Raw genomic sequence first — 23,807 nt, forward strand, 5'->3', positions numbered from 1 at the left:
CTCTTTGATTTCTTCAGCGATCTCTTGGTTATTTAGTAACGTATTGTTTAGCCTCCATGTGTTCGTGTTTTTTACGTTTTCTTCCCTGTAATTGATTTCTAAGCTCATAGCGTGGTCGGAAAAAATGCTTGATATGATTTGTTTTCTTAAATTCACTGAGGCTTGATTTGTGACCCAAGATGTGATGTATCCTGGAGAGTGTTCCATGTGTGCTTGAGAAGAAAGTGTAATCTGCTGTTTTTGGACGGAATGTCCTTAAATATCAATTAAGTCTATCTGGGTTATTGTGTCATTTAAAGCTTGTGTTTCCTTATTAATTTTCTGTCTGGATGATCTTTCCATTGGTGTAAGTAAGGTGTTAAAGTCCCCACTATTATTGTGTTACTGTTGATTTCCTCTTTTATAGCTGTTAGCATTTGCCTTATGTATTGAGGTGCTCCTATGCTGGATGCATATATATTTATAATTGTTATATTTTCTTCTTGGATTGATCCCTTGATCATTATGTAGTGTCCTTCCTTGTCTCTTGTAACATTCTTTATTTTAAAGTCTATTTTATCTGATACGAGGATTGCTACTCCAGCTTTCTTTTGATTTCCATTTGCATGGAATATCTTTTTCCATCCCCTCACTTTCAGTCTGTATGTGTCCCTAGGTCTGATGTGGGTCTCTTGTAGACAGCATATAGATGGGTCTTGTTTTTGTATCCATTCAGCAAGCCTGTGTCTTTTGGTTGGAGCATTTAATCCATTCACATTTCAATAATTATTGATATGTATGTTCCTATGACCATTTTCTTAATTGTGTTGGGTTTGTTTTTGTAGGTCCTTTTCTTCTCATATTTCCCACTTAGAGAAGTTCCTGTAGCATTTGTTGTAGAGCTGGTTTGGTGGTGCTGAATTCTCTTAGCTTTTGCTTGTCTGTAAAGCTTTTGATTTTTCCGTCAAATCTGAATGAGATCCTTGCTGGGTACAGTAATCTTGGTTTTATGTTCTTCCCTTTCATCACTGTAAATATATCATGCCACTCCCTTCTGGCTTGTAGAGTTTCTGCTGAGAAATCAGCTGTTAACCTTATGGGAGTTCCCTTGTATGTTATTTGTCATTTTTCCCTTGTTGCTTTTAATAATTTTTCTTTGTTTTTAATTTTTGTCACTTTGATTACTATGTGTCTTGGCATGTTTCTCCTTGGGCTTTTCCTGCCTGGGACTCTCTGCACTTCCTGTACTTGGGTTGCTATTTCCTTTCCCATGTTAGGGAAGTTTTCTATTATAGTCTCTTCATATATTTTCTCGGGTTCTTTCTCTCTCTCTTCTCCCTCTGGGACCCCTATACTGCAAATGTTGTTGTGTTTAAGGTTGTCCCCAAGGTCTCTTAGTCTGTCTTCATTCCGTTTCATTCTTTTTTCTTTATTCTGTTCTGCAGCAGTGAATTCCACCATTCTGTCTTCCAGGTCACTTAACCATTCTACTGCCTCAGTTCTATTGATTCCTTCTAGTGTATTTTTCATTTCAGTTATTGTGTTGTTCATCTATGTTTGTTTGTTATTTAATTCTTCTGGGTGTTTGTTCTTTAATTCTTCTAGGTTTTTGTTAAACATTTCTTAGATCCTCTCGATCTTTGCTTCCATTCTTTTTCCAAGGTCCTGGCTCACCTTCACTATCATTATTCTGAATTCTTTTTCTGGAAGGTCGCCTATCACCACTTCATTTAGTTGTTTTTCTGGGGTTTTATCTTGTTCCTTCATCTGGTACATAGTCCTCTGCCTTTTTCATTTTGTTTATCTCTCTGTGAATGTGGTTTTCATTCCACAGGCTGCAGGATTGTAGTTCTTGCTTCCGCTGTCTGCCCTCTGGTGGATAAGGCTATCTAAGAGGCTTGTGCAAGCTTCCTGATGGGAGGGACTGGTGGTGGGTACAGCTGGGTGTTCCTTGGTGGGCAGTGCTCAGTAAAACTTTAATCCACTTGTCTGCTGATGGGTAGGGCTGAGTTCCCTCCCTTTTGGTTGTTTGGACCCAGGAGACCTAGCCCTGGAGCCTAGAGGCTCTTTGGTGGGGTAATGGCGGACGCTGGGAGGGCTCACGGTGAGGGCTCATGCCAAGGAGTACTTCCCAGAACTTCTGCTGCCAGTGTCCTTGTCCCTGTGGTGAGCTACAGCCATCCCCCATCTCTGTTGGAGAACTTCCAACACTAGCAGGTAGGTCTGATTCAGTCTCCTATGGGGTCACTGCTCCTTCCCCGTGTCCTGATGCACACACTACTTTGTGTGTGCCCCCCAAGAGTGGAGTCTCTGTTTCCCCCAGTCCTGTCGAAGTCCCGTAATCAAATCCTGCCGGCCTTCAAAGTCTGATCCTCTGGGAATTCCTCCTCCCGTTGCTGGACCCCCAGGTTGGGAAGCCTGACGTGGGTTCAGAACCTTCACTCCAGTGGTTGGACTTCTGTTGTATAATTGTTCTCCAGTTTCTGAGTCACCCACCCAGTGCTTATGGGATTTGATTTTATTGTGATTGCGCCCCACGTACCATCTCATTGCAGCTTCTCCTTTGTCTTTGGATGTGGGGTATCTTTTTTGGTGAGTTCCAGTGTCTTCCTGTCAGTGATTGTTCAGCAGTTAGTTGTGATTCTGGTGTTCCGCAAGAGGGAGTGAGTGCATGTCCTTCTACTCCGCAATCTTGAACCAATCTCCTCACTAATTCTTCTGACACAAGGTGTGGACTCAAGTTCAGGAGCCAAAAGGTCCAGGTCTGGGCTGTTTTTCCACCTCACACTTGTTCTGCTCTCTTGGTCAGTCATCCTGTTCTGAGTCGTCATGTGAAACATCTGCTGTGACTCTGCTCTCTCTGGTTTGGTGGTTTTAACTCTTGGAGCATCATTGGTTTTATTTGTATACTTTGTACACTGGTTCTAGTTTCCAAATTACTATTGTTGTTGTTATTATTACGGCTGTTCTCCCACATAGCACATCTTTCTCTTACTCTCTCTCACCTGCACATTTCAGTTTTCCTCCCATACTGCCATCATCCTAGAAACACTGCCTGAGTGCATCTTCTCTTTCTGCACATTTTAAGGTGAGTGATTTTTAAGTGATTTAAGGTGAGTGATATTTAAGGTGAGTGATATAAAATTAATAATGTCTTAGTATTCTTACTCGTTTATTTTATTTTTAATTTATTTATTTAATTAATTTATTTTTGGCTGCATTGGGTCTTCGTTGCTGCGCGCAGGCTTTCTCTAGTTGCGGTGAGCGGGGGCTACTCTTTGTTGCAGTGCGCATGCTTCCCACTGCAGTGGCTTCTCTTGTTGCGCAGCACAGGCTCTAGAGCACAGGCTCAGTAGTTGTGACATACGGGCCTAGTTGCTCGGAGGCATGTGGGATCTTCCGGGACCAGGGCTCGAACCCATGTCCCCTGCGTTGGCAGGTGGATTCTCAACCACTGTGCCACCAGGGAAGTCCCTTACTCTTTTAAAACTTTGCTTTCCAAGAATTACATTACTGTATAGTATGCCTCTCTCTCATAATTGGAGAAACTGCTTATCAGCCTATCATCAAAGGTAAGTGGTTTTTTAAAAAAAGTGACAATATTTCCAATACTGTATTATGAATATGACTAATACTGTATGCCATAAATTTTTTTAAATTAATTAATTTATTTATTTTGGCTGTGTTGGGTCTTCATTGCTGCACATGGGCTTTCTCTAGTTGCGGCAACGGGGGGCCACTCATCGTTGTGGTGCACGGGTCTCTCTTGTTGCAAAGCATGGGCTCTAGGCACGCGGGCTTCAGTAGTTGTGGCAATGTGGGCTCAGTAGTTGTGGCTCATGGGCTCTAGAGCACAGGCTCAGTAGTTGTGGCACACAGGCTTAGTTGCTCCACGGCATGTGGGATCTTCACAGACCAGGGCTCGAACCCGTGTTCCCTGCATTGGCAGGTGGATTCTTAACCACTGTGCCACCAGGGAAGTCCCTGCCGTAAAATTTTTATAACGATTCATTTATTAGTGTATAAGCTAGGTTACTGTGAAGCAATTGTATCAGTTATACTGGCTACCATAAAGCAATCATATTGCTTCTTCTTTATCAATGCATGAATCATTATAACTGTAAATAAAAGTGAATTTCTTTTTCACATTATCTTTTAATTTTTGATATCTAATGTTAGTAATACGTATAACATCTACAGTATCATATAAGACAATATTGATGTAGACATTGACAGACTATCTTGAAAACAGACAACATAAACTTATGATATCAATAAATACAGTAGAGTACTATAAACATATTTTGTCTTCCTTATAATTTTCTTAACATTTTCTTTTCTCTAGCTTAGTTTATTGCAAGAATACAGTATATCATACATATTAACACAAAAAATATATGTCAATTGACTATGTTATCGGCAAGGATTTCAGTCAACAGCATGCTATTAGTAGTTAAGTTTTGGGGGAGTCAAAAATTATACATGGATACATGGACTGTGTGGGGGGGTTGGCACATTTAACCCCTGTGTTGTTCAAGGGTCAACTGTAAATATTTGTTCAACAGTACATGCATATTCATAACATACTCATTGTTTCCTATTCTCCAGAGAATAGAAAATAATAACATGAAAGATGCTATCATGCTATCCTAGGGCTTCCCTGGTGGCGCAGTGGTTGAGAGTCCGCCTGCTGATGCAGGGGACATGGGTTCGTGCCCCGGTCCGGGAAGATCCCACATGCCACGGAGCAGCTGGGCCTGTGAGCCATGGCCACTGAGCCTGCGCGTCCGGAGCCTGTGTTGTGGCAGAAGCCAGAACAGTGAGAGGCCCGCGTACCGCAAAAAAAAAAAAAAAAAAAAGATGCTATCCTACAAAAATACTCATTTAAAAAAATCATTTAAAATACTTTAAAGTTATAAGAGTTTATTTTAATCTTCAGTCATTCTAAGTGTTTCTGTAATTCTGGATCAACATGGTCTAATAAAAATATAATGTGAGCCACAAATGTAAATTTAATTTTTTAGTATCCCTTTTTTAAAAGTTTGAAAGAAATAAGTAAAAAATAGTTTCAGTAACATATTTTTGTTAATTCAATATATCCAAAATAATCTCATTTCAAAATTTAATAAATATTAAAAAATTTATCACTGAGATAGTTTACATTCCTTTTTTTTCATGGTAACTCTAAATTCAGTTATGTATTTTGCACCATTAGCATATTTCAATTCAGACTGGCTCATTGCAAGTGTCAATAGCCACATGTGGCTAGTGGCTACCATACTGGACAGCCCTAGATGGGTCAGGTCATTATGCATTATACAAGTTATAAATAGGTTTTACTAATTAAAAGTTTCAAAAAGTGCCAATATCACCTCAAAAATAAACTGCACCTGTAGTACATGCCTTGTTATAATGTATAGAATTCTTAAGGCATACCTAACTTGATTATACCTAAGGCAAATGGATAGAAGTCACTTAGAAATCAACAAAGCATATGCAAGCATAAACCAACAATACAAAAATTGCCTACTATTTGGTGCCACACTTTGAATCATACATTCAAGCTATAATTTTTTTTTTATCCTGCCCACTTCAGAAAAAACATAGTGCTTATGGAAAAAGAAAAAAAAGTTCTATTTGAAAATGCTTTAAATCGTTCAAAAAGAAAAAGTTCCTTTAAGAAAGTCTATTTTAAAGGCAACCAAAGTTGGCAAACTTTTGCTGTAAAGGGCCCTATAGTAAATATTTTAGGCTTTGTGAGCCATACAACCTCTGGCACAACTACTCAACTCTGCTATTGTAGCGAGAAAGAAACCACAGATACTATGTAAACAAATGGATGTACCCGTGTTCCAATAAAACTAGTTACAAAAACAGATGGTGGGGTCATCGTTTGCAACCCTTGTTCTAGACTACTTTCCTTGAAAATAAAAGAAATCCAGCTCAAATCTGTTGGATATTTATTGGCAGCAACAGCAAAAAATATTAGTCTGTTCAAAAGATGTTATGAGGTACCTATTCCTCATTTCTTTGCCATCAAGCATCTCCACATTTAAATGCCTTTACTGCTTGAAATCTCAGAAGGAGAGAGGAAAAACTCTGTCTCCTCTAGCAACTATATCAGTCCCTGAAAAGATACTGGGGCTTTGCTTAAGCCATTTTCCCATCTTTGGATCAACTGATGTTGCCAGCGAAAGGAGGCCTCTTAATGTTCAGCATACCTCACATGCCCACTCCTGTAAAGGCAAAAGGAGTGAGAAGAGAGACATTTGATTGCTAGCCTTGCTGGATGTTAAGAGAATCTGGTAATAAAAGGGGAAAAAAGGAGTAATTTATGAGGAAAAAAAGGCAAGAAATGCAGAGCAGAGACAAATTAAAGCAATTCACCAACAGCATCATATGTCAGGACATTATCATGACTGAACCATTAACTCCAGTGAACAACGGCATACTAAAATAAGGACTTTTTTATTTGAGAGCATCGTACACTGGGGTGGGATAGGAGACAAAACCAGACTGTAGGTATAATGATAGCCTCATGATGAGCAAAGGATGATATGTACAGACTATACCAATAGACATCTAGTGGTCCTTACTGGAGGAAAATCACCAAAGAGTGGGGATTTCTAATAAGCAGGTCAAGCACTGTCATATGATCTGGATCAATGGACTGTATCCTGACAAAGGTCCCTGGGAATTGCAAGGAAGGGACTCTGGTCTTATAGTATTTGAGTTACCATTCAGTTTTCTAAAACATGATTGCAGATATCAGAGACAGAAAGAAGGATGGATATTGTGTTTTCAGAATAAAAAGTATGAGAATCTGAATTGGTGCTGAGGGCAAGTATTAATACCATGCTAGCAATTAACACCTGACTCTTGGTCTGGAGTTCCATCAACTCTCCTACCTAAGGTCAAGATTTTCCTAGAACATGAGGCAAGGCTGAGCCTGAAACTGATTATTAGTTCCTAAGCCTGGAAAGAAGATGCAGAAGTTGAGAGTAATGCAGAGTCTTGAGAATAGAGGGCCTTTTTAAAGATTATAAGGAAAGTTTCTGTACTCTGAATTGGATTTTTTAATTTTTGCTTTCATTTTATATTATGATTTGAGTTCAACAGACAATGAATGATAATGTTAGAGTATGATTTGAGAAATTTGATAAATCTTGAAGCTCATCACTAAAAGTAATATTTAAATGTTTCTCATGGTATATTTTCAGGTTGTACCTTAATACAAAATAAAAACAGAAACTATTTTTTATGGTACAAAACTAAAGAAAATAAGGCTTCAGCATCATAGAAAATAGTTTTCATTTTAACCATATTACTTAGGGTAAAAGCTGAATTGCTCTAACAAAGAGACCCCAAAATATTATGGCTTAAATATGGCAGAAATTTATTTTTCTCTAAAATGACAACCCAGAGTAGGGTGGTCTGGTGGTCTGGTCACCTAGTTATGTAGGTTCCCAGGCTGTCAGGGAAGTTCAGCCAACTTCAACATGAGTTTTCACCTCTGGGTTCAAGACTGCTCAGTTGTCACCATTTCTCAGTTAGTAGGAAGCAGGAAAGACAAAGGAAATGAAGAGCAAGCAGTATCCTAATAAGGAAGTAGCAAGGAAGTAGCAACAAAACATATTTTGTTCAGTCACATCTTATTGGTAAGAACTTAGTGGTAGGACCATAGCAACCTGGGTAGCTATGAAGAGTTATGCAGTGGGTTGTTCTATTAAGTAAGAGAGGTTGCATATTGGAGCTTGATTTTTTACCAGCTATCATACATGCCTTTAACAAGCATTTAATAAGTGCTTAATGGGGTCAATTACCATTCAAAACAGCAAATATGATTTTTAAAAATAGAATACAGTTACTGCTCTTGAGAAACACACAGTATAGCGAAGACGATGTCCATGGAAACAATTTTAGCAGAGTAACTGTATTATTTTGGAGTGTGTTATGAGGTTTCTTGAGCATAGAGAAAAAAACCACTATTGTCCACAAAAGAAAGTCAAGAAAAAGTTCATAGCAGAGGTAGTATTTGAGCTAAATATTTTTAAATGATTAAGAGTTCACAAGGTAGGGACTTTCCTGGTGACACAGTGGTTAAGACTCGCGCTCCCAGTGCAGGGGGCCTGGGTTCGACCCCTGGTCAGGGAACCAGATCCCACATGCATGCCGCAACCAAGAGTTCACATGCCACGCTAAGGAGCCAGCAAGCCGTAACTAAGGAGTCCACCTGCCGCAACTAAGACCATGCACAACCAAATAAATTAATTAATTAAAATAAATATTTTTTAAAAATCACAGTGTTTAAAAAAAAAAGAGTTCACAAGGTAAAGTGAAAAAGGGTGCTTTGGTGAGCAAAGGCTTGGCAGAATGTAGTGGCCTTGGGGAATGGCAAGTAGTCTCATATGAGTAGATCTATTCAATGTGTGTGTGTGTGTGTGTGTGTATGTGTGTGTGTGTGTGTGTGTGTGTGTGTACATGCACATGCATGTACATGGATATACATTTGTATTAGGACAGAGAAGTGAAGTGAGGGTGTGAGGAGTGAGACGAGATGAGTCAAGCAAAGTGCGCAGGGACAAGATTGCAAATGATTCTGGAAGGAGTTTGTACTTGATTACGAAGGCATTGAAGGATTTTTAAGCAGGGAAGTGACGTGGTAGATTGGAATACTAGAAATTTCATTTTGGTTGAAGTCTCCTCTTATGAGGGCTACAAGGGAAGAAGCATTCTTCATTTTTATTTAATTCAACAAACATTTGTTGAACACTGTCTTTGTGCCAGACCTATTCCCTGTCCTCCCAGAAAAATCCAATTTTCAGTGAAATAGAAAGAGGAATCAACTTTGTTGCCTGGAGACAGTTCCCATTTCGATAAGTTCTCTCTTAGGACATACTTTAGTTCTTAAAGGATAGAAAAGATAAGTAAAATATAGTTTTTCATTTACATTGGCCTCCAGTTTCATCCTCAACCCCATTGGGTTCATACAGCAGGTTCCTTGGACTTTCATGCATAAAACACAAAACAAAACAAAAAAAACCTTCCAGCAAGTCTACCCCACTAGGCTTCAGACATGACTGGATTGCAGGAGTGAGCAAAATTCAGAGGGAATCAGGAAAACATCATATCTCTTCAGGCAGTTGACCCATCTCCCACAAGAATTTCATAGGTGGATCTCTTTTTTTTTTTAATATGTGACCACAGAGTAAATGATAACATCAGATACCAGAAAATTATCACCCTAATTACTTAAGATGAGAACCAGCTTCACAGCTTTATACAATCATCTCAATTTCTCATCACTCTTTATGGGAGAAAAGAATTTCTGAGTTGGGAATTTTGTCACTGTACATTTGTATCTGGCTAGATATATTCCAAACTATTTATTGATATCTGATGTGTCAAATCTTCATTTTACTTCCCAAAGATCTCAGTCAATTCATTAAAAATTATTACAGCAATAAAGCTATTACAATACAAGAAGGAAATGTGAAAAATTCTAGAAATATTGTCCAGATATTAATGTATTTATTTTCACCAGCAGATGGCATTATTTAGTTATTTTTAAGTTAAAAAAAAAACTAACATAATACCAGCAGCAAAGTATTCAAAATAGTTTAATATATGAGTGAATAATCTTAAAAGAATCATCAAAGAAATGGGTTATGTTTTTCCTTTGTTCCAGCACCATCCATCTCTACAAGATGTTGCTTCTTTTGAAATCAGATGAATATTTCAAAATATTGAAACACACTGGGGGGTGGGCACTAACAGAGGAGAATCAGGCCACAAGTGCTCATGTTTGAAAACAGATGGTTTGAAAATGAATACAGGTAATTAATAATAATGATGTCTTGACTGCATGGAGCAGCTGTCCTCAGAGCTCAAAGATCTCCCTTCATTGTCTCATTTATCCTCCCTATGTCTAATTATGACGTCAAGAATGGAATGGACACACCCATTGGTTTTGTTTTGTTTTTGTTTTGGGGGACTATAGACAGTAATAATCTCTCCTGATACAATAAATTTTCATTCATGGTTACAACTGCAACATATGTAAATACACCGTAGGTTGTTTTAAATAATGGAACAAAAATATTAAAATCACACATTTGTAGAATTGTTTGAGCTGGCGGGGAAGGAAGGTAGAGGAACTTGGAAATATTCGTTATGGAAATTCAGACCCAAGGATAGTTCCCTGTGTATGAGATAGTTTTTAAAATGTGTACTGAGATTGAGATGACTTATTCATATAGGATCCAAACCAGGATACAAGGTATCTGATTACTACATTAGAGAATATCGTGGGGTTTTTTCCCCACTTTCTTTTCACTTTTACTCTGCATCCTATTTCCCAAATCTTATCTATCATGACAACATTTTTAATCCACGGGACAGGAAATTTGATTCTAAAGGCTGTGTAATACTTTGTACATATTTTAGCATTATATAACAACGTTCTTTGGAACTCTTTTTAACAAAGATTTAAATTTTTAAAATATTTTATATGCAAATACTGTTTGAAATCAATGTCCTTTAAAATTAGCAAATAATGAGACATTCTGCTGTTCTTCATAATTTTAACTTTACTTCTAAATTTTTTTATAGAATTTGAGGCACTGCTGATGAGTATGTGTGTATGCTTGTGTGTGTGTGTGTGTGTGTGTGTGTGTGTGTGTGTGTGTGTGTATCTAACAAGGTTCATAAAGCATTAAATCTCCCAGTGTTTCTAGGAAAGAAGATTGTGTCTTTAATATATGACCTTTGTTATTCCCAATTCATAGTTTCTGAAATGCTGTTCTCCAAACCAACTAGTCTTTTTTTTGGCTGCATTGGGTCTTCATTGCTGCACGTGGGCTTTCTTTAGTTACAGCAAGTGGGGGCTACTGTTCATTGCAGAATGTGGGCTTCTCATTGTGGTGGCTTCTCTTGTGGAGCACGGGCTCTAGGCACGCAGGCTCAGTAGTTGTGGTGCACGGGCTTAGTTGCTCCGACGCATGTGGGTCTTCCCGGACCAGGAATTAAACCCGAGTCCCCTGCAATGGCAGGCGTATACTTAACCACTGCACCACCAGGGAAGTCCTGAAACCAACTAGTCTTAATCCAGACTTTTTAGCTCAGTTGCATTCCCTGAACACTCATTCAAGACAGTCCACACACATTTTACTTTAGTCCTGCTTCTTCCAAACCAGCCCTTGAACTGACATAATTTTTCATTCCCGGTGCCATTTAAGAATCATAAAAGAACACCTTCTCTGGGCTTCCCATTCTTGAAAGCCTTAATGCCTTCCAAAAGTGCTGCTTTTTTCTATCACCTTCATAAACATCCGTCAATTACCTTAATACTGACAATGCTGCTTTCATAGATAACTTTCATGAACTTCTCCCACCTTTCTAGATAACATGGTGCTTGGCTCACATTTTTCTTCCCAATCCATATCCTCTGCCATCATCCCAAGTAACATACGATGTATGCATGAATTGAGCCACCTGAACGTCACAGTATTCTTGCTCTTCCTCACATCAGTGATATACACTTACCTCTACCTCAGGACATTTGCACTTTAAGGGGAATCACATTGTCAAAAAGCACTACTCTATGATCAAGGTGTCTAGTTCACTGCCTTTTTTCCAACAACAGCCTCTTTTCCAAACATCTCTTATTCCATCACCACTCATAGTACCTGATCTCCTCCCTCACTAGCCCAACAATCACTCAATTTCCTACACTTCACTCTGCCCTTGATGGCCTTTTGGCTTTACTGAATCCGTGGGTTAACTTTTTCAGAGATTAACTTTTCCACTTAAACTGCCCAACCATATGCTGGGATCTATGAGCTGCAGAGAAAAAGTGATATGTAATCCCTGTCCATAAGCCATTTACAACTTAATATGGAAGGCAAGAAATTCATAGATGGATGCTTATTCCTGCTTTGGGGAAATGACAATAACCTTTGTTATTTAGCTCATGTTGATGTTTAGCTCAGACAGTCTTCATTACAGTCACCTAACTTCTTAATTTCAAACTGCATCTCCACATTCGTAAACACTTGTGCCTGAAGTAGGAGGACTAGAGAAAAATGGCCTCAGTTTGGTCTCTTTTCTTATATGGGATTTTATAAAATTTTCTGGTATCCATTCTAGAAAGTTATTCTTACTTTAATTATTTTGAGTCTTTAAATTTTGTGGTGAATTTTGAAATAATTAAGAACAGGTTAAAAACATGACGACTTGTGATGGTTAATTTTACATGTCAACTTGGCTAAGCTATGGTGGTCAGATATTTGGTCAAACACCAGTCTAGACGTTGCTGTTTCAGTAGTTTTTAGATGTGATTAACATTTAAATCAGTAGACTTTGAGTAAAGCAGATTATTTTCCATAATGTGGGTGAGCCTCATCTGATCAACAGAAGGTCTTAAGAGAAAAAACTGAGGTCTCCAAAGGAAGAAGGAATTCTGTCTGTAGACTGCATTCAGACTGGAGCTACAACATTAATTCTTTCCTGAGTGTCCTTCTGGCCTGCCCTGCAGAACTGAAACTTGCCAGCCTCCACAATCATGTAAGCCAATTCTTCAAAATAAATATCATATATATACATATATATACACACACACACACACACACACACACACACACACACACACACACACACACACATCCTATTGGTTCTGTTTCTCAAGAGAACCCTGGCTAATGCATCACACTATATTGTATGAGTAAACCTACATGATAAAATAAACATCTTTAATGCCGAAATCTCTCGTTATGAAATGCTCAAGAAATATTCCGCTTCTTGATTTGATAACATATCAACAACATAATTCTCATTATTTAAATTCCACTAGGAATAAAAAAGGCTAATTGCAGCATTAATAATCAAATATTTGGCAAAATTCAATCTGTTGCTTCCACTTAAATACACTGAATTTACTGTTGCTTCTTCTTGGGTAGCAGGATTATCAAGGTAAGTAAATAGCTTCAAATATTGCAGAAAGTAGTTTAAATAAAAATACAACTCAAAACTTCACATCAAGCACTCACTTATACATTCATTCACCAGTGAGTTACCAATACCTAGTTTTTTCAACACATTATGGGGTTTCTTCATGGGGAAAAATGTATCAGAGAAGCATTAACATATAAAATAGAGAAGACATTTTCCACTCTGTAGTCAGTTCCAGTCACCTGAAGAATAAGAAAGACAAGGATTTGCTATCTTATAGGAAAACATGACTCTGGCTCAATAGGTCATATCTTACCACAGGGATGACAAAGTGGTACATAGTTTATTCTCTGCTATAGTGCAATGGAGATTTGATCATAGGAAACACTAAAAAATCATGTTAGTAAAATAAACTGTAATTGGAAACAGAACAGATTTACCAAAGATAGAAGGTCAAGAAATTAAGCCACAGTAGCAGGATTCCTAGGAGTAAATTAAATGGGTTCAAGTCTGAAGTGCCTGATTACTTTCATAATGAGTTGTTTATAAAATTATCAGGGTCCTTATGGGTCAACTAGCTGTTGTTTTTGAGCATCTGAACAAGATTGAACAGATTTCAGAAGACAAAAAAGGTGATTCTATTTTAAAAAGGAAAAATTGCACAATTAGAGCAAAAAACTTATTAGCTTAGCTGAAAAGAATACTGAGAAGAAATCAAAGCCAAAATGATTTGCAAGATCCTTATAGAGAACAGGGCAATGGGTATTAACCTGCTTTTTTTAAATAATAAATTTTAAAATAATAATCTAATCTATGCTAAGGTAACAGGCCTAATATGTTAGGGCAGAGATACAGATTGTAATCTCTTACAAATTTATTTAAAAGATTCTGCATGGGGGCTTTCCCTGGTGGCGCAGTGGCTGAGAGTCTGCCTGCCGATGCAGGGGACATGGGTTCGTGCCCCAGTCCGGGAAGATCCCACATGCCGTAGAGCGGCTGGGCCCGTGAGCCATGGCAGCTGAGCCTGCATGTCCGGAGCCTGTGCTCCGCAACGGGAGAGGCCACAGCAGTGAGAGGCCCGCCTACTGCAAAAAAAATAAAAATAAGAAAAAAAGATTCTGCATGATGTTCTCCATAAATATAGGAAAACAAATCCACACATGTCAGCTATAATACCTGCTAATTTAACAAACCTAGCTGGAAAATGAGATCTACTCTTCTCCCACCAGTGAATTTCGTAGATAACATAGGGAAGGAGATTGGGAAGGGACCCAAACATCCATAGAGAGACATTAAGGCACAGTTACATGTGCAAAGTTGGTATTCAAACATCTTAAGTTTAAATCCTCATTTTGTTTCTTACAAGTAGTGGAATCTTGGGCAATTTACACAATCTCCCCAAGATTCACTTTTCTTATCTGTGAAATGGGAATGATAATGGTGTCATTTAATGACAAGTAAATGCGATTATAAAAGTAAAAGACGTGGGACTTCCCTGGTGGCACAGTGGTTAAGAATCCACCTGTCAATGCAGGGGACACGGGTTCAATCCCTGGTCCGGGAAGATACCACATGCCTCGGAGCAACTAAGCCCGCGTGCTGCAACTACTGAGTCCATGGGCTGCAACTACTGAAGTCTGTGCGCCTAGAGCCCATGCTCCGCAACAAGAGAAGCCATCGCAATAATAAGTCCATGCACTGCAATGAAGAGCAGCCCCTGCTCACCGCAACTAGAGAAAGCCCCGTGCACAGTAACAAAGACCCAGTGCAGCCACACACACACACACACACAAAAGTAAAGACTTGTCAGAGAGATTGCTTTTTACTAAGGAAAAATACAATAGGTGGGGCTGCATGAGTGTTTTTATACCTCAGAACTGAAGGTGAAATCAGATTTCATTCCTTCAACACCGTGGAATGCTTATTATGTACAAGTGCTAAGGATACAAATATACATAAAACATAGTCCCTGCCTTCTATCTGTTCATTGGAAAGGACTGACAGGCAGATATGTAAACAAAATAGTACAACAAAGTAAGATCAGAGACATAGAAATACATGCAAACCTTGTTAGCGCACTGAGAATGAAGGTCTCAGAGTGGACTTGATAGAGGAAGTGGTGTTTGAGGGGTCGGTGTACAGGGTGACTAGGCTATTCAGGGCAAAAAGAATAGCATCAGTGTCCAGCCTGAGTGTATACCAAGAATTTACACTCTGACCTGGTGCAGCTCCAGGCTCCAACCTGGTATTTAGAACCATGTGCAGCTTTTATGATAGCTTTCATTCAGTACTCACAGTTTTTTTTTTTTTTTTTTTTTTCGGTATGCGGGCCTCTCACTGCTGCGGCCTCTCCCGTTGCGGAGCACAGGCTCCGGACGCGCAGGCTCAGCGGCCATGGCTCACGGGCCCAGCCGCTCCGCGGCATGTGGGATCCTCCCGGACCGGGGCACGAACCCGCATCCCCTGCATCGGCAGGCGGACTCTCAACCACTGCGCCACCAGGGAAGCCCACTACTCACAGTTTTAAGCTGTGTCAGGTAATTAAGGTTGCTGGGAGTCTGCCTTTACTGCATTATATGGGTTAATAAATGGTTAGAGTATCTGAGGGACCAGTTATCAGTAGGTCATTATCAACCCTGGAGGAGCTATCCAAGAATATTTCATTGTGACTGATACTGCATTCAAGCATCCTTGCATTTTTCTTTGACCTAGATTATAGAGACAATTATGCTTACTGAATCTGGAGATGAAAGAAAGCCCACAAGACTGAATTAGAACTTTTACAATCAGGATAAAATTTGACTAGTGATTACAATAAACTTGATTAAGTAAGTTGGGGCAGGTACTAACATATGTGGGAAGAAAAGTCAGATTGAGGAAAAAGAGAGTAGACGATTCTATATTAAAAAATATAGTGGACAATCTAGATTGTCATACTGAGTGAAGTAAGTCAGACAGAGAAAGAAATATCATATGATATTGCTTATAAGTGGAATCTAAAAAGAAAGGTACAAATGAAATAGAGTCACAGATGTAGGAAACAAACATGGTTACAAAGGGGGAAAGGGGCAGAGGTAGGGATAAATTGGGAGATTGAGATTGACATATACATACTACTATATATAAAATAGATAACTAATAAGGACCTACTGTATAGCACAGGGAGCTCTACTCAATACTCTGTAATGACCTATATGGGAAAAGATTCTAAAAAAGAGTGGATATATGTATATGTATAACTGATTAATTTTGCTGTACAGCAGAAACTAATACAACATTGTAAATTAACTATACTCCAATAAAAATTAATTTTAAAAAATATAGTGGAAAATCTATTGGAGTCACAGTATGTAATAATTGTCCTATATGCTACAAAATTTTAAAAGATTTCTTGACCTTTGACCTTTGCAAAAAAAATCACATTTCTAAAAGAACTTTAAAAACTGAAGGGTAATTAGAACAGTGCTATGAAAATGTGTCATACATAGCTCAGTGCTCTTCAGCTTTTCCTGTCTTATTTCCCGTAAACTACTCAAAGTATCCAGATCCTACCATAATAGAAATACTAAACTCACTTATTTTGGTTACTTTTATAAGTTTATAAGCATCCTGTTCATTAATGTCCTGTTATTTGTTATGAAAACCCAGTGACCTACTTAGACCAGTGCTTCTCAATCCATCTGTGGTGAAAAGACTGATTTTTATTGTAATTCATTGAAGAACGATGCTTTTAGAAGATACTCTAAAATAAATTATAAGGTAAACAAAATTATAAAGCCAGACATAAAAACAAGTCCAAGTTGTTTATTATTACATTCAACAGACATAAACTATTCTGTCAAATTGCTTATACAAGTTTCTAAATGCTTACTTTCAATTTCTTTACTTGTCTCATCATGAACCAGTTACAAACATTCCTCAATCAACACAGGTCCATGAACAACATCTGGTGTATCACTGGTGTACATATATCTCTTAATGAAAACCCGTGGTAGAGCAGAAGAGGCAGAGCAATATAATGATGTGGTGTTAAAAGCCCAGGATCGAAGATCAGTAACCTTGTATTCTATGCTAGCTCTTTTACTAACTGAAACTCTCTAGTCCTCCAACTTTCTCACCTGGAAAGTTATGAGATTAGTGAATGATTCTAGCATTCCTGTCCAACTCTAAAACCTCATGTTTTTATGACTAAAGATTTTAAAGTGAAGATTTCTGTGAGAGAGTGGCATGGACATATATACACTACCAAATGTAAAATAGCTAGTGGGAAGCAGCTGCATAGCACAGGGAGATCAGCTCGGTGCTTTGTGACCACCTTGAGGGGTGGGATAGGGAGGGTGGGAGGGAGATGCAAGAGGGAGGAGATATGGGGTTATATGTATACATATAGCCGATTCACTTTGTTATAAAGCAGAAACTAACACAACATTGTAAAGCAATTATACTCCAATAAAGATGTTAAAAAAAAAAAAAAGAAGCTGGGGGAAAAAGTAAATTAAACACAAGGTAAATACAAGGAAGTAGAAATAAAAATGAGTGGAAACCAAGGAGGTAAAAAACAGAGAAAAAATACAGTACATCAACTAAACTAAAGCTGGGTTTTTAAAACAGTCCATAATATTTATACACATATTGTTAGACACATTAAGAACAAAAGCTAGAAAACACATGATTTATATTAGAAATATAATAGAAGATATCACTACACAATTTATAAGGATAACAAGTAATATCGTGAACAACTTTACACCAAGAAATTTGGCAAATTATAACCAAAAGGGCAAATTCTTCCTAAGACACAAACAGAAATAAGAAGCATTAAAAAACCAGAATAGTTTTATATTTACTAGATTGAATTCACAATTTAAAATGTCACTCAATAAACAGCATGCACAGAAGGGTTTACTGGTACATTGTATTAGACATTTTACCCTATCACCCTGATAGAAAAATCAGACCAAAAATAAAACAAAGCAAAAAAGGAAAAATTAAAGACCTATAGTTCCTATAAACACAGATGCCAAAATTCTTAACAAAATATTAGCCAACTGAATCCAGCATTATGGTGAAAGAAATATGCATCATGACCAAATGGGGTTATTCCAGGTATGCAAATGAAATCCACATATTAACAATGAAATTCACCATACTAACAGAATGAAGGAGAAATGCCATAGTCAAAATTGTTGCAGAAAATGCAGCTACTGTCACAATTAATTGTAAAACACATAATATGTTCTCCTTAAGATAAAGAACAAAGTAAAGATGCCTGCTCTTACCTCAGCTTGGTACGAGGGATGCTTGCCAGTGAATTAAGGTACGAAAAAGACACAAGGCATAAATACCTGAAAGAAGATGCAAAACTGTCTTTATTCATTGATTATATTGTAATTTACTTTCTACAATCAAATAATCTAGGGACAAAAGAACAAAAATAACTAAAAAGCAAATTTATCGAGGCTTTTTAGTTATTTGGTGGGATGCAAAAGCTATATGTAAAAGTCAATTGTATTCTATATAAATAAATAAATAAAAATAAAGTGAAGACTTCTGAAGAAAAATGGGCCAGGTTATTTAACGTGGAGAAAAGTGGGAAAATTTATTATTGTATTTGCTTGGACGCAGCTCCATGACCTACACAAAATTACTATGGACTTAGGCATAATGATTCATGCCTGTCAAATAACTGCTTTAACCACCCACAAGTAATTGGAAAGACTGCAGTAAACTTTAGGCACATCTAAGTCTCCTACTGCTATCTCCCTTATAATTATAACTCTGGTGCTGGTATCAGTTGTCATGTACAGCACAGGGAACTCTGCTCAATGTTATGTGGCAGCCTGGATAGGAGGGAAGTTTGGGGGAGAATGGATACATGCGTATGTATGGCTGAGTCGCTTTGCTGTGTACTTGAAACTATCACAACATGGTTAATCAGCTATACTCCAATATAAAATAAAAAGTTAAAAAAAAGAAGTTTGATAATACTGAGAACCAGGATCACTAATCCCATATCTACCAAGCATAGAACAAAAGGGCCTAGTCTTTCATTTTACTGTCAGTTATTTATACATGTAATGCCCTTCCCTGTTTAGAGTATGTGTTGCTCAATTCTGGAATAGTTTACCAAGAAAGGTTACACACGTTTCTTCTTTGAAGATCATTAAAAAGAAGGCCTTTTCTTTCTTGAAAAGGTTTGTCAATGACCAATATAAAAGCAAAACAGTGAACAAGATGGACTCCAGCATTATGATTTGTTGTCATTGTTTAAGCCTTAACTTACAAAAAAATTAGCTGATAATAATAGTTTACTTCTCTTGAACTTCTATTATTCAGCTCCAGTACCTTTTTTTCAGGCCCAGGTTAGCTTCCCAAGTCCTTTGTTCCATTAAATAGGAACCAGAAGTTTCTCTCCCCCACTCTACTTGGTCCTGAGTTTAGATTACCTCCTCTTTCACGTGCCTTCTACCAAAAATTAGTTCTGAAGATACAGACAAGGCATCTGAGTAGGGAACTGCTTTACCACATCACTGAGTATTCTGCCCTGTAGAGAAATTATTCCAGCTCAACCTTTCTTAACAGTAACACACCCTAGTCTTTCAGAGGTGAAAACAGTCTACCTTTGCTGTCTTTAAGAACCTTTGAAAAGGTGAACTCTTCTTCAGCTACAGATGGAAAACTGAAAAATTATTGCCTAAATAATTCATCCTGCCAAGTTCCACACAGTGAAAATAAAATAAAATATCCGACTTTGTTTGCACAAGATGAAAATATTGAATGGGGAGAGCTCTACAAAGGGACTCAAGTTCACTAAGCCTGACAAGCCAGTTTCTTTCCTCTCTCAAGGTTCCACAGACCCTTGGAATCAGAGTTTCCAATTACTGACTCTGTACTTGAGCATAGGGTATAAGGAATTATTGCTATCTGACTTAGATGAAAATGTGTTCCAAAGGTTCATTCACTCAATTCAACAAAACGTGTCCTAGCACCTATTAAGAGCAATACACTTTCGTTGAGTTAAATGAATCACTACACTCAAGAGTGTCCAATCTAGTTGAGGAGAAAGAGGCACATACACAGATTACTCTAGCAAAGGTCAAACTGTGATAAGTGTGATGAAAGAGGCTCAGAAACCTAAGGGAGTCAAGGGAGAAATTGATTCAATATAAGGAAGGATTTTTAGAGGCTGGGCTTAAAAAATGAGTAAAACTCTTTTACTTTTCTTACTTCACTGTGGAAAATAAAGGAAAGAAGATAAAAATCACACAGAATCCCATCACCTGAAAATAATTACTTTTAACATTCAACATTTTTATCTATACATATGTAAGCATGAATACTCCTTAAAGAAATGTAATCATCAGTGCATACTCCTTTGTAGACTACATTTTTCCCTTAACAATACACAATGAACATTTTTCTATGTCATTAGCTATTACCCTAACATAGGTATGGCTCATATGTTTCATGTTTCCTTTTATTTCTGGTCCTGATTATGGCTGCTTAGAGTTTGATACTGAGGATTCTGAGACCATGTTCTAAGTGAGAAAGAAGGCTTTGATCCATTTAGCAATGTCCCCACAAGTCCAGGTTAGGGGATCTGTGCTACAAACACCGTATATTTGCTGGCTCATTTCTTTCTCTCTTTTAATACCACATGTTATTCTATCATATAATTGCATATATATTTAAACCAATCCCATGTATTTGGACATTTAGGTTATCTTTGATTTTTCCCTGTTACACATAACACCATGATGCACATCCTTATGCATATATAGTTGCCCATTTGTATAATTATATTCTTAACAAAACTTCCTAGAATTGTTATTGCTGAATCAAAATATATGCAAAATTCCACGGCTCCTAAAAAGCATTGCCAAATTACAGTGCAGAGAGTTTATACCAATTTAAATACCTAGAAACTGTGTATGAATGTACTAAGTTTCTGGTTCCATTTCCTATGCTAGATGTTATGTTTTCTTTTTTAATGTTTTCTCACCAGTTTGAGCTGGTACATGATCAGTTTTATAAATGTTTTAAGAAGCTCATAACTCTAGGGAGTGGAGGGATGTTCCAGGTGCTCCAGGGCCACTCAGCAATCACAAGGTGAGGACAATATATTAGCATACTGGTAACCCATGGGGCACACAAAAGTTCTGCTATACACCATTATTAATTTTTTGTCTGTGACATCATAAGTTACCCACTTCTAACAGAATACCTTTAAAATCTCATTTTGATTGAGGACCTATCCAGTTGTCTTTCTAATTCTGTCAGTTTGGGTTTTATATATCTTTTTTTTTTTTTTTTTTTTTTGCGGTACGCGGGCCTCTCACTGTTGTGGCCTCTCCCGTTGCGGAGCACAGGCTCCGGACACGCAGGCTCAGCAGCCATGGCTCATGGGCCTAGCCGCTCTGCGGCATGTGGGGTCTTCCCGGACCGGGGCACGAACCCCCGTCCCCTTGCATCGGCAGGCGGACTCTCAACCACTGCGCCACCAGGGAAGCCCGGGTTTTATATATCTTGAGGCTTTGATGTGAATGAAAAAAGAGTTATGATTATTATGTCTTCGTGATTGACTGTTCATTGTATTACTATGTAGAGCTACTATGTCTATTCACCCTTTTTGCCTTAAATTATATTTTTTGCTACACAGCTTTTTATTTGTAAGCAGCATACAGTTAGATTTTTAAAAATCTAATCTGACCATATTTCTTTCATAAATGAGTTTAATCTAATTTTACTATTGTGATTTCAGATATATTTGGACTTATTTCTGACATCTTTATTTTTTCTGTTAACTTCCTGTATCTTTTCTTTTTAATTCTTTATCTTTGGTTGATTTGATAAAGTATTCTATATTTTCTGCACAAAACTCTGCTGGTTTTTAATCTTAGATCTTAATCTTAAATTTTAACATATGTAATTAACCATAAACTGTTCTCACAAAGCCTACAGTTATTCCACATTTTGATTCTCCCGACAATGACAAGAACCTTGGCAGTCTTTTACAACACCACCCCATCTTATTATTTTGTTTAAAATTTTAATATCAACAATTTTCAAAACACAAGAGTACAATTATTTGTTTTAACTGTATATAATTAAATTTACCAACATATATTATCAATTTCTGTGATTTCTATTATTTCTTGTATCCTTTGCTTTCAGTTCATTTTTTGTCTTGCAAAGTTAACTGGAGCCTGGATCATAAATTTTTTAAGGCTAACAATGACTGAAAATGTCTTATATTTGCCAGCATTCTTGATTTATAGTTAATTAGATATAAATTCTAGACTGAAGATTATTCTCTCTCAGTACATTGAATACATTCCATTGCATTCTGGAATGTAACAGTCTAGGTTTCATTTTTCATTCCATTGTAGAGTAACTCTCCAAGAGCTTTAAATCATTTTTTTTCTCAGACATTTTGCAGTTTGATTATAGTATATCTAGGTATAGATTTATCACCATTTATTTTGCTTGTTATCCAGTTACTTTGACCTTAGGTCTCATTACTTCTTCAGTTTTGGAAAATTTTTAGCAGGTATCTCAACAAATATTGCTTCTTTGTCATTCATTCAACACTATTCTAACCATCAATCTATTCTCTTAACTGCCCTTTCATTTTGTTTATGTCTATTTTTCATGCTGTTTTCTGGGTTAATTCTTCAATACCATCTTCCAATTCACTAATTTTTTTCTCTATGAAGTTTATCCCATCTACTGCTGTGGTTGATTGTGTTTCCAAAGATGATCACACACTACCTCCCATCCCACGTTCTTTTTTTTTTTTTTAAATAGATCTTTATTGGAGTATAATTGCTTCACAATACTGTTAGTTTCTGTTGCACAACAAAGTGAATCAGCCATATGCATGCATATATTCCCTCCCTCTTGAGCCTCCCTCCCACCCTCCCCATCCCACCCCTCTAAGGTGGTCACAAAGCACGGAGCTGATCTCTCTGCGTTATGCTGCTGCTTCCCACTAGCGAACTATTTTACATTTGGTAGTATATATGTATACATGCTTTTTGCTGTGAGACTTTGCTATTCCTGTCGGGAAGAGATTGAGTCTGTGTCCCTTCCACATGAATCTGCATCAGTCCTATGACTTGTTTGACCAGTAGACTGTAGCCCAAAAGGCATGTACCAGTTCCAGTCCTTTAAGAGGTCTGGCGCTTCTGCTTTCATACTCTCTCAAGGAAACCAGCCGCCATGCTTTAAAGAAGCATGGACTACACTAATGAATGAAAGGACACAAGGTGGAGAGAAAAAGCCACATGGTAAAACCCTGAGGCTTGTAAATGAAGGCTCCTGGAACCCTATAGCCCAGCTGACTGCAGCCAACTAAGTCACCCCTGCAAATGCTACTAATTGAGCACTGCCTAAGGTCCAGACCCAAAATGATCGGAAGACTGCTGCTACATTTGGGGATAGTTTTTTACACTATAACAGAAAACTGAAGTAATTACTTTTTTATTTCAATGACTGTATTTTTCATTTCTAAGATTTATAATCAATTCTATTTCATATTTACCTATTTTATTTCATTTTTGTCTGGTATTAATAATCTGTTGTCTTTTAAAAATGGAAACTATGCCTCATTCATCTCTTTGAACATTCTAAGCATGCTTATTTAAAATTTTTATTTTTAATCCGGAGTAAATTTCTGCTTTGACCATTGATTTTGTCATCTATCTGTCCTGGCATTAGATTTCTTCTAGACTACTTGGTGGTGGGGGCGGGGAGTAGGTAAGAGGTGGAGACAAATTACAAATACATTGTGAATAGAGGCTTTTTCTCTTTTCATTTTTCACCCCGTCTGCAATATCCCTGGCAGTCTACTGACTTTGCAGTTGCCTCTTGCAGCCCTC

General features: G+C 37.6%; 2 long non-coding RNA genes across 2 annotated transcripts in view; one reads left to right on the top strand and one right to left on the bottom strand.

Annotated features, from left to right (window-relative positions):
- The first annotated feature begins 2,008 nt into the window (after positions 1 to 2,008).
- LOC117311591 (uncharacterized) overlaps positions 2,009 to 23,807 on the top strand; it is a 33,929-nt gene continuing 12,130 nt past the window's right edge. The window contains exons 1-2 of the long non-coding RNA XR_004525847.1: positions 2,009 to 2,196; positions 2,998 to 3,067. This is a non-coding gene — a long non-coding RNA (uncharacterized lncRNA). The remainder of the gene's footprint in view (positions 2,197 to 2,997; positions 3,068 to 23,807) is intronic.
- The window catches only part of LOC141278201 (uncharacterized), a 43,330-nt gene continuing 37,717 nt past the window's right edge, over positions 18,195 to 23,807 (bottom strand). The window contains exon 5 of the long non-coding RNA XR_012330548.1: positions 18,195 to 18,272. This is a non-coding gene — a long non-coding RNA (uncharacterized lncRNA). The remainder of the gene's footprint in view (positions 18,273 to 23,807) is intronic.

This window comes from Tursiops truncatus, chromosome 3, assembly GCF_011762595.2.
Source record: "Tursiops truncatus isolate mTurTru1 chromosome 3, mTurTru1.mat.Y, whole genome shotgun sequence".
NCBI lineage: Eukaryota > Metazoa > Chordata > Mammalia > Artiodactyla > Delphinidae > Tursiops > Tursiops truncatus.